The sequence below is a fragment of the Emys orbicularis genome, chromosome 22 (genome assembly GCF_028017835.1).
Source record: "Emys orbicularis isolate rEmyOrb1 chromosome 22, rEmyOrb1.hap1, whole genome shotgun sequence".
Classification (NCBI taxonomy): domain Eukaryota; kingdom Metazoa; phylum Chordata; order Testudines; family Emydidae; genus Emys; species Emys orbicularis.
In genome coordinates, this window is record NC_088704.1 from 14,866,944 (window position 1) to 14,879,202 (window position 12,259).

Here is a 12,259-nt window from a genome sequence, read left to right on the forward strand (position 1 = left end):
AGCAGGCTGCTCCCTAAAGCAGAAAGGCACAACTCAATACACATTGCTCTAGGCTGGCTCTTTGCAGACTGACCGTTGAAGGCCCAGGTCACACACTTCCCTACAGGGCCTCCAAGCCTGCAAGCAGGACCAGGAAACCTCTTAGACTTAAAGTGACAGCTTGTAATTTTAACACAGTTTTCAATACACCCCAAAGGGGACTGATGATGAATCATAATCACAACTTGAAAGACACGTCCTGTAAGAAAAGATAATCTCTACCACAATTCTTTAATTAACCCTCATGCCTTAGACTCTGGTAATTTTCTGGGTTTGGTTTATTTTTGTTTTTCACAGGTCCCATCGCTTGTAAAATGGCACAATACAGCAATGCCCTAAACATGCAATGGAAAAGCAAACGCATTTAAACTGGCTGTAAATTGAGATGGAGCTTTTCCTTATTAGGGATTAAGTGAAAATCCCCGTGGTTACAGGCATGTCCTATATTTTTAATCTTGATCCCTTAAAAAAAAAAAGTCCTGTTCATACATGTTGTTGCTTTAGAAAAGCAAGCTTCAGACTGTTTCTACCATGCACGCCGACAACGTGAAACAGCCTTGTGATGCCAATATTCATGTCTGAGTAGATCCCAGAGAACAGAACAGAACAAAATGCTTGTGAAGAACACTGATCCCCTTTGGCCAGCCTGCATCTGGATCCTAGACTCCCTTTGATCTCTAAGCCCAATTTTATTACAGCGAAGCTTCTAAAATTTTGAAGCACAACTCAAAAGCTTGCAGCTGGGCTGAAAAGGCTCATAAAAGGACCAGGATCCCAGGGGTTTGAATGCAGGTTTTGTTTCGTTCCCCACTCCTGACGGTCTTGCCCCTTGTTAGGGTCTTGTTACTGGGGAATTGTTTGCTCTGGGTATTGTTGAGGCAGACAGCTGTGTCTGTGTGCAGCTCCTCCGACTCCTGTTTGCCCAGGGATTGGACTATAATCCCGCCTGGATTTTCCCTTGGTTTATCCTGTGCAATCATCCCCCAGTCATACATTGCTTTGGATAGTGTGTCAAAGGGAAAGCTGGAGGAGAAATTAAGACATTAAGGACTGGCAGATTGCAAGGAGGTTCTTTAATAGACTATAATGTGTAACAAATCACGGTACAGCCTCCCGCCCCTTCCCACCTCACATGTGCCCGCCGTGCCCACTGGATCTTAACATTCGAAGCAATTGAAATTAATTATAGGGTCACATGACTTTAAAAATACCAGTCAGAAAGCCGGTTAGGAAAACACTTACGGAAATGGGTTTTGTGCACCTGTGTTCTTTTACACTTGCTGGGCCCATTTCTGCTGCCTTTTGCAGTGGATCTGTTGATCTATTTCTCTCCCACCCTGGCCTCAGCACCTTGCAAGCACTATTGGAGTTATCCTCCCAAGAGGGGAAACAGTATTATTCCCAATTTACGGATGGGGAACTGAGGCACGGAGAGAATAAGGCCCTGCTCCAGCAAAGTAGATGCTACAATTTAAGCAGAAGTCGTTCCATTTTTTCACATGTTTAACTGGATTGGGCCAAAGTGACTTGTCAAAGATAATGCGGAGAGTCCGTGGCAGAGTTAGGAAATGAATCCAGGTCTCATGGTTAATTATTATTTATTTGTATTACTGTACGACCGAAGGGCCCTAATTATAGATCAGAACTCCATGGTGCAAGGCACTGTACAAATACAGAACAAAATGACAGACCCTGTCCCAAGAGGCTTATATTCCAGAGTCATAGTCTTATGACTTAACCAGAAGACAATTCTTTTGCTTAAGTAAAGGCTACGTGATCAAGCTATTAATAATTACAGATAAGCCCAGACCGTAAAGTTCAGGTCTGAATCCTTATTTAAACTGCACCAAAGTTTGCGAGCGGTTAACTGTGGGGGTTTGCTTTAAGTCCACCTCTAATTTTGATGAATAAATATAGCTGGTATGAAATGCATTGTTAAGAGAGCTTTTAGCAAGGAAGGAGACATGTAACAGTTTTCACCAGGAATTTTTCTTTTTCTTTTTTTCAAGATTTTTGCCTTAGTGTGTCCAAAATTGTTCTCTTTTTACATGACTTTTGTTTTGAGTTCCTTTTGTTGTGCTGACATTACTGGGTAAAATGCAACATATTTCATGAGTCAAATACTCATTTGTGTTACCAAAGCATGTCGTAACACAATCAAAAGTAAAGTCATCCATGTGTTCCCGTGAATTTGTAGACCATTTCAGCTCTATGCTAAGATATTTATAAGAAAAATACTGGCTGTGCTAATAAACTATTATTTATTGTCTCTGCTTTAAATAAAGGAAATCTTTCTCAGAGATGTAGAACTGGCTACGGGAATACAATCACAGTAATGTGGAAGGAATTTCACAGGTTTATAAATGGAGCTTTTCTCTTTTTTTCTTATATGAAGCAAATGGTTTTTAATTTTTTTTCTCCTCCTTAAAGTTTAGGCAGAAGAAAATTGCAACTGCAAATGTAAAAATTACTTTCTTAACACTGCCCTTTTTTGGTGTTTAAATACTCGGAGCCCCAGTTGTATTCTAGCAACAGAATAGACCAGCTGATTGAGACAGATGTCCACTTCTTTAGCAAGTTCCACCAGTTTGCCCAAACACATATTTGCTGACTTATCCTTAACTTGAAAACATCTTGAAAAGGCGGTGAACATAAAAAGAAAGAGAATGAAGCAGGGTTGTGTCCAGATTTAACACAGCCCAGTGCTCCATTCTCCAAAACCAATCCTGGTTGAAGAGGTCCCTTTGACTGGATCCTGTTAATTTGTTGATGGATAATAGGGGCTGAGTTGCTGCAATCCATGTGCAGGAAGCAGAAAATAGAGTCAATTACATCTGTATTAGGTGGCCTTGGGGAGAAAATCTCCTTCCATGGATACTGTTCTTAATTATGTTTGCTAAGGAGCAGCACGTGTTAAATCCAAGCACAGCTCAAGCAGCTTGAAATGTACTGCCTAAAATATAGCTTAGGAATGTAGCCTCAAGCTGTGGCGCATCTAACGTGGTGACACCTCGCCGGGTTCCCTGCCTTGGTAAGATGCTTGTTATGTCCATAATAACACATCCTAAGAGAACAGGATGACATAATATTGTGACATTTTCTGTGTGTCTGACATGTGGAGGGCCTGATCCTCCAATGAACAGTTGCTCCCGTGCGTAGTTCCATTGACTGCTCATGGGAGTAAGGCTCCGTCGTGTTTGCAGGATCGGGGCCATGGCTGGGATGGGCTCAGTTGTGGCTCAGTAAGACGCAGCATGCAGTTGCAGTGCCCTAGGAATGGGTCAGGAACTAGATCGCTTTCGGTCTCAGAGAGTCACAACCTGGTCCCTGGTTCCCCTACTATTGTCCCAGGGGTGGATGAATGTATGTGTGTGTGGAAAGGTACAGATTGCTTCCTTCTCCCAATGCAGGAGGAGTAGCAGCCCTGAAGAGGCAGTTCTGCCTCCCCTAGTGTTACCTGCAGTATAGGTAGCCAGATTGGGATGGAGGAACTCTTTACAGGGGGTGAGGGTTGCTTCTTATACCCCCATATTCCCATGTACATGGGGTTAGGTATAATCTTGCCCTATGTTACTTTACATAATTATGTGTCATTAACAGACTGCTTGTAAATATTCCTCTGGACCATAAATAGCTGTAAAAAATACAAGAGCAATGAAAATGGAAGGCTGAAATGAAAGAAAGAAAGAAAGAAAGAAAGAAAGAAAGAAAGAAAGAAAGAAAGAAAGAAAGAAGCCCATGTAGGTGTTTGTAAATATTTTATTTCGTCTGTTACTTACTGGTTTTCTCATACTTTGCCTCTTAAAATCAAATTTCTACCCACCATGGTCCTGGTGATCGACCCGTGTTGCCACGCTGACAGATATCGTGGGAATGTTGATACGTCTCGTGTTGCAATGTGTGGTGTGGGGACGGAAGCCAAGGCTGGTAACAAAGTGTAGGTTGGTAAAACTGTTAGGGGTCACTCAGTGAGTTTGTTGGGGGGTTGTCTGGAAGAAAGACAGTGTGAGGAAATGTCTCCACACCAGAATATAGTCAGTGTGTGGAGCTCCCGGACTCTAATGGGCTCTCAAGTCAAATATGTGGCTGGATATTTAAAAGGCTGGATAATGTTATGACTGTGAACAGCCCTGGTAGTTCTGTCTCGTAAGACAACAGTAATCAAATCCTCGTGTCTCTGGGCATCAGCTGATCAGTTTGGGGGCAGGAAGAATCCCCTGCCCCCCTTCGGGGACAGCACTGCATATAACAATTTGTATTTATTAGTTGCATTATCATAGCACCTAGAACCACGGTCATGGACCAGCACCCACTGTGCTAGGTGCTGTACAAACCCAGAACAATAGTTATCCAGGTACTATATTTGGCAGATCACCACTTTCTCTGAAGCATCTCGGAGTGGTCACTTCCTGAGGCAGAATATAGGAGTTGATAGGCCAATGGTCTGATCTGGAGTGGCAGATCTCATGGTCCCTTATTTTCCAGGGGCTGGTTCCCCATAGGGTGACCAGATGTCCCGATTTTATAGGGACAGTCCCGATTTTGGGGTCTTTTTCTTATATAGGCTTCTATTACCCCCCACCCCCGTCCCGATTTTTCACATTTGCTGTCTGGTCACCCTAGGTTCCCCATGAGAATTAAGCCCCATGAATCTGGATACACACACCCATCTACACTGACAAACTAGCACCCGTCATTAGGTTGCAAACAGCCTGACAGTTTTCAGGAACAACGGCAAAGAGTCAAGCGCACACTTCGAGTATCTGCAACTCCCATCGATTTCTGGGGAAGTTTCTAGTGCTTACTGCTGCTCAGGCTGGAGCGGCATCGCCAAAATACTTCAGCAGAACTAAAATGGCATTGGCTGCGTATCCCTCCCTGGCCCACTTCATCTGTCTGGTCTGTCTAGAGTGTAAGCCCTTGGGGGACAGGGCTGGAGCTGGGGGTTTGGCATTGGGTCCCTTTCTTCCAGGACTAACTTGCACTTGTATCACCCCGTTCTCAGATTGGTGTTGTCGTGCCGCTGTAGCAGTGTTACAAACACTGATCGATTAGGAAGTCTCATTGCTTTCTGCCCAGTTCTGCTCACAGCATCTTCTCTACTCCTTGGGTGAAATCCTAGCTCCATGGAAGTCAATGGCAAAACTCCCAAATCTTCCCCTTCGTCTGTCCTCCCCTCCTCCGGATTCCTACACACAACCTGCTTCTCTTGCAAAGCCTTCCTGCTCGGATCGCCAAGCCAACTGTTGTCCTCTCTGCCTGTGCTGTTAGCCCATGGATCCCATTTCCCTCACTGATTTAAGAGTGGTCAGGGACTATAGGCCTAATCCTGTAAGCCTTGCACACACAATTCTCGCTGACGCTATGGCATGGTTCGTGCAACAGCCCCGTGTATCCTATGGGCTTGTAAAGTGTTGTGCACTCGTAATAAAACGTAGCACGTGCCATCCTGAGATCTCAAAGCACTTCACAAGGGCAGGAGGTGTCTCTCCATGTTTCACAGAGCGGCAAGTGACGTACAGCCAGGTTGATGGCTTGCCTAAGGCCATGCAGCAAATCAGAGACAAAACCAAAAACACAAACCCCAGGTATCCTGATCTGCAGTCCATTGGCCCACCCCGCCTCCATGTACATGGATGGTGCATGGTCAATAATATTAAGCAATAATTGAAATATAGAACCCTCCTTTCATTTGTCACTAGCTTTCTCCCCAAAAAACATTTCTTTGCTTCTCTCCCTCCCCCCGTTCTTAAGCTGGGACACTTTTAGTCTTCTAGAATTTGCAACCAGGAAGAGTTGGAACATTAACAGATGGAGGAAGAAACATCTTATTTTTATGCATATGTTTCTTAAGAAATGAAGTCTTACCAATTCATTTCGTTGTGAGGTTTTTTTTTACCTCCCTGCTTTATTCAGGGAAGGCGGACTTCAGAGGACTATGTCATCTGAACAACCACTGCAAGTATCTGTGGTATTTCACGGCGCCTTTCATTTTGGCGTCCCTTAATCTTATTAAGTGTCTGTTCCCATACCTGGAAAAAAAAAAAAAAAAAAAAAGAAGCCATCAATTATATTTGCTTTGCCTTTGAAAAGATTTGTCATTTTGCCATCTGTAGGCAAGCATGCCCTATAACAATATGTTTTGTTTGACTTCACTAGTAAAAAGGTCCTCATTTTATTTTATTTATTTATTTGGCCCAATCCATAGCTTTTTTCCCTCTCCCTTTTCAGCAAGCCTGTTGATGAGCTTGGCCTAATCAGATTAACTCAACCCAGACACAGCAGTGGCAGTTTATTCTCTTTTAAAAGGACTCCACGGTTTCCTTCAAACTTTTTGTAAACTCTTCATCCCCGGCTAAAATCTTTTGTAAGCTGTATCCAATGGACTCTTTGAGAGACCCACACTCGTGGTCAATGAAGACCTGTTAGAATGGGTCACTAATCCAAAAGAGTGGAGAAATTCCTTTAAAGCCGTGCGCTGATGCATTGGGAGCCTTGACTAGCACACAGAGAAAGGCCGAATTGAATTCCCAAATAGCTGGAACATTTAATTTGATTCCTAAAATAAATATTTTGAAAAAGTCCATCTTGTTTACAACACTAATGAAATCAGCTGTTTTCCTGTGAAGTTTCAGAGCTTCAGAAAGGGGCTTCTTTAGCTATTCTTTAACAGCAACAGCAAAAAGAAACAAAAAAGCAAGTAACGTTTCCTTGAGCAGTCATTTGACAATTCTTGAAATTCATTTGGCAATTTCTCACCTACACAGATGATGGCTTGCTTGATTTTTTTCCCATTGGTTTCAGAAACTGCCAGGAAAAATGCTGGCCGGTCTCAATGCAGCCAAGTCTCTGATTTAGAACAGTCTTCTTTTTCATTCTTATGATGCTGAATTTAACTTTTCACTTTTCTTTGGGGGCTCATTTCTATTCCCATTAAAGCCAATGGCAAAACTTCCACCATCTTCAGTCGGAACAAGAGCCGGCCCAAGTTATATATGGGTGAGGGTATATATAATGTTTGCATGCGTGCGCAACCCCCTCCCCACTGACTCTTAAATATTTCCTGGGAACTTTATCTTCCTATTAGCCTTCCAGACATAAGACTATTTTAAGAAAAATGGTGGAAATGCAATCGACGATGAAAATGACCTGTAATGTGCTATAAAACAGTCCATGCCTCCAAAATCTTAGCAGTGCCTGTCTTAAGCCCCTTTTATTAAAGATAGCTGCAGGCACAAAGGCCATCAATGAAATGAATAAAGAAATTGTTTAATACATGTGGGAAGAAGACAAAAAGGAGATTTTCCTTTAAATGTTTGTTTAGAGGAAACACACACACACACACACAGACATCTACCACACACATCTCAGACACATACGTTGAGACACACGTTACTAAAAACACACATATCACACACCCAGAAGCATTCATACGCCACACATCTGAAACACATACAATGAGGTGCATCCAGCACAAAAACATGCATCCATCACACTTCAGAAACACAGACACCTCAAACCCGTACATAAAGTGGCATACATACATTTCAAACCCATTCACACTGCAAACATTTAGAACACATCACAAAGATACACACACACAGGCATACACACATCACAAACATGCACACACCACAGAGCCCTACACCCACGTGAGACTCAGCTGTCTAACTTTGTAGGGGCCCACATGCATTTTCCTCATCTTGCATTTTCTTCGGCTTTGATTCAGATGGAATCTTCCCTTCACTCCCAAGGTTTCAGGCTGGGTCTGATTTTGAAAGGGGACTTAAACCAGCCTCCCATTTTGCACCTGCAGCAATTGTGGCTGTGGTGAATACGGCACAGAATCTAATGCCCAGGGAGATAGTTAGACATCTAAGCGACTTCAGTTACAGAAGCGTTTATTTGCAGAGATCACACCTACAAATCAAACCCAAAGTCTCAAAGAGAAAGATGGCTGAAACAGCCACATTTCATCCTCTGTGAAAAGATACACGTTAGAGGTTTAGGTGTATTGCCCATGTGGTCTAGTGGTTAGGGCAACAGACTGGGATTTAGGTGATGTAGGTTCAAGTCCCAGGTCTGTTGCTGCTTTGCTGAGTGACTTTCAGGAAATCCTGTCCCCTTTCTGTGCCTCAATTTCCCTGTGGTTTAAAATGAGACTGTTTGACTTCATAAACCTGGGCTGAGTTTCACATTCCTCAGGCAATTGAAAATGAGGAGAATTTTGTTCTGTTTTGTGGTGAATAATTCACCTCTCAATCTCTCTCTCACTTCCCCCCCCAGGCACAGGCCTGTACACAGAACTCTCTGGTGGAAAGCAAGATGGAGCCCCTGGGCCCAGTCCTGGAAGCACCAGACACATGGAGCTTCCACTGACTGCCCAGGGAGCTCTGCTGACAGGGTGAAATCCACCCACACAAAGCACCAGCATGAGGCCTATGCCCTTCAGGTCATAGTTTACCCACAGCCCCACTTAGAGGATCAGGCCCAGTTTCTTTCTCTTCCAATCACCATGATGTTTAACCAATTTTCTTTTTGAATCTGTATTTGGTCTATTCATTTCAGCGTATCAAGCTTCTCTCCCTCGCTCTAATAATGAACCTTTCCCCTCAAAGAGAAAAAGATTTCCCCCTCAATAGTTATTGTGCGCAGGTGATTGGCATGTCTGAACAACTTGATGGTGAAAAGAATTTCATGGCGTTCAGTGGAAGTTTCCACTTCTTTAGAGATGCACAGAGAAGATTAATGTTGTGATTTCATCCCCATGCTATTGTTGCCGTGACTTAGTCAGTTTGTTTCTTTCATAAAGGTTGCCCTAGTTAAATATAAGCAAACAAACCACCACAATACAATGTGCAAAACAAACACATTAAAATACCCTATTGTTTTCCAGAAAAAAAAAATCTTAATTTTTCACGGCAACATCTTTGCACTCTAAAATTGCACTGAATAGAAAAAAATTGCTTTAATTGCATTCTAGAGGCTAGATTTCTAATCCTGCAAACATCCATCATCAAGTCTATCTATCTATCTATCTATCGCTCCAGTCAGCACAACAGCAAAGCATCAAGTGCCAACTCATGCACTGTCTGTGTTTGCTGCCCCCAGCATCACAGAGGGAATATTATATCCCCAAATTGTTTTCATTGAAACCTTTCCCCCCCTCTATGCTTGGGACCTAAACAATCCAAACTTTCCTACTTTAACAGTGAATACTTTAGCTTTCCGCACAAATCTCTTTGTGGATTATTATTATTATTATTTATTTACACCACTGGATACAAAAATAATCAGTCTAAAATTAAGGTAAGAAACGATTCCGTGTTTTGAAGGAAACTGAAGTTAAATGAATCATTCTTAAGTTGATGTTTATTATAATTGATTGCAGTATGAGTGTGTGGGTTTGAGCGAGAGAGAGATGTGGGCGGAGGGAGAATGGCCAAACCCACTCTGAGGCAAGTAGCCAGGATTGTAATAAAGCCTAATCTGGTAAACCAAGGTGAAATCAGGGATCCTGCATTTCATAAATAGCAGCCTTCCACCTTTATGCCCCTGTGAAAAGCTAAAATTTCCCCTTTCCACCTTAACTGCTGCCCCAGAGAAAAGTGCCAACCTCTCTTTTTATGAGATTTCTTTTATCAGTGCAAATGATAATACAGTGTGTGTTTTCCTTCCCCCCGCCCCAGTGACCAGAAACTGACCCCAGGGGTGTCCAGTTGTGTACACAATGTCTCAGACAAAGTAGATACTAAAGTAGGGACAGTAGAAATAGCCACCATTGTCCTATTTTACTGCTAGTGAGAGAGAAGAAAATATCCTGGGGTAAAATCCTGGCCCCATTGACTTCAGTAGAGCCAGGATTTAAGAACATAAGAACAGCCGTACTGGGTCAGACCCATGCTCCATCTAGTCCAGTATCCTGTGGCCGGTGCCAAATGCTTCAGAGGGAATGCACAGAACAGGACAATTGTTGAGTGATCCATTAGATAAGTTCATGGAGGATAGGGCCATCAATGGCTATCAGCCAAGATGGTCAGGGACACTACCCTGTGCTCTGGGTGTCCCAGACCTCTGACCGCTAGAAGCTGGGACTAGACATCAGGGGGTGGATCACTCGATAAATTGCCTTGGTCTGGTCACTCCCTCTGAAGCACCTGGCATTGGCTACTGTCAGAAGGCAGGATACTGGGCAAGATGGACCATTGGTCTGACCCAGTATGGCCGTTCCTATGTTCTTATTCCCTATTGTTGAGTTCCAGCTTTGGGCAGTCAGAGGTTTAGAGACACCCAGAGCATGGGGTTGCATCCCTGACCCTCTTGGCTAATAGCCATTGATGAACCCATCCTCCATGAACCTATTTAATTCTTTTTTGACCCCAGTTATACTTTTGGCCTTCACGACATCCCCTGGCAATGAGTTCCACAGGTTGATTTCACCCCAGAACTCTTGAAATTACCCATCTTTAAGAGTTACCTTTATGGCTATTTGCTAGTAAATATTTGGATTTCAGCTTGAAAAGGGAGGACCGGGGAAAACCCCCAATAAATGATCATTAATGCAACTTTGTAACACATTAATCCTTTGTGCCCTCCCAATCCTGGCCTATTCCAGGGGATGGAGAGGCCTCTGGTGTAATTTACAGCCCTGGGGGCCCTGTCTAAGTCACGTCAACTTCCCTGAGCTGCCCTATGGGCAGGGTGCTGTGTGAAAGCTCTGCACCAGTGCATGCTGCAGCCATTCCCCTGACTCAACCCCTTCTGCTCCCCAGTTCCACCTCTGAGAGGCCCTTTGTGCCAGGGATTGTGAGGGGGATGGTCACAAGACAGCCTTATGGCTTCCTCCCACAGTGCTGGCACCGAGGGACTGCTCCCTGGGTGGAACTGGTAGTTTTAGGGCCCCTTCTGGTCCTTTAACCCAGGGTAAACAGGCTGGAGTGGGCGTGAGGATCATGACTCCAGGCCTATGCTTTAAACACAAGGCTGTGCCAAACCCCCTGAAATTTGGCACCCACATTGTCTGGGATCAAGAAATGCCTAATCTCTTCTCTTAAGAGAAGTCTGGACCTATACATAGAATGCTTCCGCCGACGTGCACAGGGAGAAATTGTGGAAAAACAACATGGCTTGCCTCATAACCTAAGTCGTGCAGAACGCAATGCCATCCACAGCCTCAGAAACCACCCTGACATTATCATCAAAGAGGCTGATAAAGGAGGTGCTGTTGTCAACATGAACAGGTTTGACTACCAGAAGGAGGCTGCCAGACAACTCTCCAATACCAAATTCTACAGGCCACTTTCCTCAGATCCCAGTGAGGAATATACTAAGAAACTGCACCATCTACTCAGGACACTCCCTACACTAACACAGGAACAAATCAACATACCCTTAGAGCCCCGACCGGGGTTATTCTATCTACTACCCAAGATCCAAAAACCTGGAAATCCTGGACGCCCCATCATCTCGGGCATTGGCACTCTCACTGAAGGACTGTCTGGATATGTGGACTCCCTACTCAGACCCTACGCCACCAGCACTCCCAGCTATCTCCGTGACACCACAGATTTCCTGAGAAAACTACAATGCATTGGTGACCTCCCAGAAAACACCATCCTAGCCACCATGGATGTAGAGGCTCTCTACACAAACATCCCACACACAGATGGAATACAAGCTGTCAGGAACAGTATCCCTGATGATGACACAGCACAACTTATTGCTGAGCTCTGTGACTTTATCCTCACGCACAATTATTTCAAATTTGGTGACAATATATACCTCCAGACCAGTGGCACAGCTATGGGCACCCGCATGGCCCCACAATATGCCAACATTTTTATGGCTGACCTGGAACAACGCTTCCTCAGCTCTCGTCCACTCACGCCCCTTCTCTACCTACACTACATTGATGACATCTTCATCATCTGGACCCATGGGAAGGAGACCCTGGAAGAATTCCACCATGATTTCAACAGCTTCCACCCCACCATCAACCTCAGCCTGGACCAATCTACACGGGAGGTCCACTTCCTAGACACCACCGTACAAATAAGCGATGGCCACGTTAACACCACCCTATACCGAAAACCCACCGACCGCTACGCCTACCTTCATGCCTTCAGCTTCCACCCCGGACACACCACACGATCGATCGTCTGCAGCCAAGCACTGAGGTACAATCGCATCTGCTCCAACCCCCCAAACAGAGACCAACACC